We start from the raw sequence: 4,595 nt of genomic DNA on the forward strand, positions 1-4,595 counted from the left end.
CTGGACGATTCGAATTTGGCAGCCGGGCTCTGCCAGAGTCACATAGGCATTGTTGCATCATAACCAACCAAGGCTTGCGCAGAGCGCGAATGTCTGTGCGGCAGCGAATGCAGTTCCAAGGGACAGTGAAAACCAGGTAGAGCTTTCAGTGCTGGCAGCTTTCGTGTGGGCGCAATCGCTGGACGTTTCAAATTTGGCAGCCGGGCTCTGCGAGAGTCACATAGGCATTGTTGCATCATAACCAACCAAGGCTTGCGCAGAGCGCGAATGTCTGTGCGGCAGCGAATGCAGATCCAAGGGACAGTGAAAACCAGGTAGAGCTTTCAGTGCTGGCAGCTTTCGTGTGGGCGCAATCGCTGGACGTTTCAAATTTGGCAGCCGGTCTCTGCCAGAGTCACATAGGCATTATTGCGTCATAACCAACCAAGGCTTGCGCTGATCGCGAATGTCTGTGCGGCAGCGAATGCAGTTCCAAGGGACAGTGAAAACCAGGTAGAGCTTTCAGTGCTGGCAGCTTTCGTGTGGGCGCAATCGCTGGACGTTTCGAATTTGGCAGCCGGGCTCTGCATGAGTCACATAGGCATTGTTGCATCATAACCAACCAAGGCTTGCGCAGAGCGCGAATGTCTGTGCGGCAGCAAATGCAGTTCCAAGGGACAGTGAAAACCAGGTAGAGCTTTCAGTGCTTGCAGCTTTCGTATGGGCGCAATCGCTGGACGTTTCAAATTTGGCAGCCGGGCTCTGCGAGAGTCACATAGGCATTGTTGCATCATAACCAACCAAGGCTTTTGCGGAGCGCGAATGTGTGTGTGGCAGCGAATGCAGTTCCAAGGGACAGTGAAAACCAGGTAGAGCTTTCAGTTCTGGCAGCTTTCGTGTGGGCGCAATCGGTGTACATTTCAAATTTGGCAGCCGGGCTCTGCCAGAGTCACATAGGCATTGTTGCGTCATAACCAACCGAGGCTTGCGCAGAGCGCGAATGTCTGTGCGGCAGCGAATGCAGTTCCAAGGGACAGTGAAAACCAGGTAGAGCTTTCAGTGCTGGCAGCTTTCGTGAGGGCGCAATCGGTGTACAATTCAAATTTGGCAGCCGGGCTCTGCCAGAGTCACATAGGCATTGTTGCATCATAACCAACCAAGGCTTGCGCCGAGCGCGAATGTCTGTGCGGCAGCGAATGCAGTTCCAAGGGACAGTGAAAATCAGGTAGAGCTTTCAGTGCTGGCAGCTTTCGTGTGGGCGCAATCAGTGGTGGTTTCAAATTTGGCAGCCGGGCTCTGCCAGAGTCACATAGGCATTTTTGCATCATAACCAACCAACGCTTTTGCGGAGCGCGAATGTCTGTGCGGCAGCGAATGCAGTTCCAACGGACAGTGAAAACCAGGTAGAGCTTTCAGTGCTGGCAGCTTTCGTGTGGGCGCAGTCGGTGTACATTTCAAATTTGGCAGCCGGGCTCTGCCAGAGTCACATAGGCATTATTGCATCATAACCAACCAAGGCTTGCGCAGAGCGCGAATGTCTGTGCGGCAGCGAATGCAGTTCCAAGGGACAGTGAAAACCAGGTAGAGCTTTCAGTGCTGGCAGCTTTCGTGTGGGCGCAATCGCTGGACGTTTCAAATTTGGCAGCCGGGCTCTGCCAGAGTCACATAGGCATTGTTGCGTCATAACCAACCAAGGCTTGCGCTGATTGCGAATGTCTGTGCGGCAGCGAATGCAGTTCCAAGGGACAGTGAAAACCAGGTAGAGCTTTCAGTGCTGGCAGCTTTCGTGTGGGCGCAATCAGTGGACGTTTCAAATTTGGCAGCCGGGCTCTGCGAGAGTCACATAGGCATTGTTGCATCATAACCAACCAAGACTTTTGCGGACCGCGAATGTCGGTGCGGCAGCGAATGCAGTTCCAAGGGACAGTGAAAACCAGGTAGAGCTTTCAGTGCTGGCAGCTTTCGTGTGGGCGCAATTGCTGGACGTTTAAAATTTGGCAGCCGGGCTCTGCCAGAGTCACATAGGAATTGTTGCATCATAACCAACCAAGGCTTGCGCAGAGCGCGAATGTCTGTGCGGCAGCGAATGCAGTTCCAAGGGACAGTGAAAACCAGGTAGAGCTTTCAGTGCTGGCAGCTTTCGTGTGGGCGCAATCGCTGGACGTTTCAAATTTGGCAGCCGGGCTCTGCCAGAGTCACATAGGCATTGTTGCGTCATAAGCAACCAAGGCTTGCGATGATTGCGAATGTCTGTGCGGCAGCGAATGCAGTTCCAAGGGACAGTGAAAACCAGGTAGAGCTTTCAGTGCTGGCAGCTTTCGTGTGGGCGCAATCGCTGGACGTTTCGAATTTGGCAGCCGGGCTCTGCATGAGTCACATAGGCATTGTTGCATCATAACCAACCAAGGCTTGCGCAGAGCGCGACTGTCTGTGCGGCAGCGAATGCAGTTCCAAGGGACAGTGAAAACCAGGTAGAGCTTTCAGTGCTGGCAGCTTTCGTGTGGGCGCAATCGCTGGACGTTTCAAATTTGGCAGCCGGGCTCTGCCAGAGTCACATAGGCATTGTTGCATCATAACAACCAAGGCTTGCGCAGAGCGCGAATGTCTGTGCGGCAGCGAATGCAGTTCCAAGGGACAGTGAAAACCAGGTAGAGCTTTCAGTGCTGGCAGCTTTCGTGTGGGCTCAATCAGTGGACGTTTCAAATTTGGCAGCGGGCTGTGCAAGATTCACATAGGCATTGTTGCATCATACCCAACCAAGGCTTTTGCAGAGCGCGAATGTCTGTGCGGCAGTGAATGCAGTTCCAAGGGACAGTGAAAACCAGGTAGAGCTTTCAGTGCTGGCAGCTTTCGTGTGGGCGCAATCGCTGGACGTTTCGAATTTGGCAGCCGAGCTCTGCGAGAGTCACATAGCCATTGTTGCATCATAACCAACCAAGGCTTTTGCGGACCGCGAATGTCTGTGCGGCAGCGAATGCAGTTCCAAGGGACAGTGAAAACCAGGTAGAGCTTTCAGTGCTGGCAGCTTTCGTGTGGGCGCAATCGCTGGACGATTCGAATTTGGCAGCCGGGCTCTGCCAGAGTCACATAGGCATTGTTGCATCATAACCACCCAAGGCTTGCGCAGAGCGCGAATGTCTGTGCGGCAGCGAATGCAGTTCCAAGGGACAGTGAAAACCAGGTAGAGCTTTCAGTGCTGGCAGCTTTCGTGTGGGCGCAATCGCTGGACGTTTCAAATTTGGCAGCCGGGCTCTGCGAGAGTCACATAGGCATTGTTGCATCATAACCAACCAAGGCTTGCGCAGAGCGCGAATGTCTGTGCGGCAGCGAATGCAGTTCCAAGGGACAGTGAAAACCAGGTAGAGCTTTCAGTGCTGGCAGCTTTCGTGTGGGCGCAATCGCTGGACGTTTCAAATTTGGCAGCCGGTCTCTGCCAGAGTCACATAGGCATTATTGCGTCATAACCAACCAAGGCTTGCGCTGATCGCGAATGTCTGTGCGGCAGCGAATGCAGTTCCAAGGGACAGTGAAAACCAGGTAGAGCTTTCAGTGCTGGCAGCTTTCGTGTGGGCGCAATCGCTGGACGTTTCGAATTTGGCAGCCGGGCTCTGCATGAGTCACATAGGCATTGTTGCATCATAACCAACCAAGGCTTGCGCAGAGCGCGAATGTCTGTGCGGCAGCAAATGCAGTTCCAAGGGACAGTGAAAACCAGGTAGAGCTTTCAGTGCTTGCAGCTTTCGTATGGGCGCAATCGCTGGACGTTTCAAATTTGGCAGCCGGGCTCTGCGAGAGTCACATAGGCATTGTTGCATCATAACCAACCAAGGCTTTTGCGGAGCGCGAATGTGTGTGTGGCAGCGAATGCAGTTCCAAGGGACAGTGAAAACCAGGTAGAGCTTTCAGTTCTGGCAGCTTTCGTGTGGGCGCATTCGGTGTACATTTCAAATTTGGCAGCCGGGCTCTGCCAGAGTCACATAGGCATTGTTGCGTCATAACCAACCGAGGCTTGCGCAGAGCGCGAATGTCTGTGCGGCAGCGAATGCAGTTCCAAGGGACAGTGAAAACCAGGTAGAGCTTTCAGTGCTGGCAGCTTTCGTGAGGGCGCAATCGGTGTACAATTCAAATTTGGCAGCCGGGCTCTGCCAGAGTCACATAGGCATTGTTGCATCATAACCAACCAAGGCTTGCGCAGAGCGCGAATGTCTGTGCGGCAGCGAATGCAGTTCCAAGTGACAGTGAAAATCAGGTAGAGCTTTCAGTGCTGGCAGCTTTCGTGTGGGCGCAGTCAGTGGTGGTTTCAAATTTGGCAGCCGGGCTCTGCCAGAGTCACATAGGCATTGTTGCATCATAACCAACCAAGGCTTGCGCAGAGCGCGAATGTCTGTGCGGCAGCGAATGCAGTTCCAAGGGACAGTGAAAACCAGGTAGAGCTTTCAGTGCTGGCAGCTTTCGTGTGGGCGCAATCAGTGGACGTTTCAAATTTGGCAGCCGGTCTCTGCGAGAGTCACATAGGCATTGTTGCATCATAACCAACCAAGACTTTTGCGGACCGCGAATGTCGGTGCGGCAGCGAATGCAGTTCCAAGGGACAGTGAAAACCAGGCAGAGCTTTC

This window comes from Mycteria americana, unplaced genomic scaffold, assembly GCF_035582795.1.
Source record: "Mycteria americana isolate JAX WOST 10 ecotype Jacksonville Zoo and Gardens unplaced genomic scaffold, USCA_MyAme_1.0 Scaffold_27, whole genome shotgun sequence".
NCBI lineage: Eukaryota > Metazoa > Chordata > Aves > Ciconiiformes > Ciconiidae > Mycteria > Mycteria americana.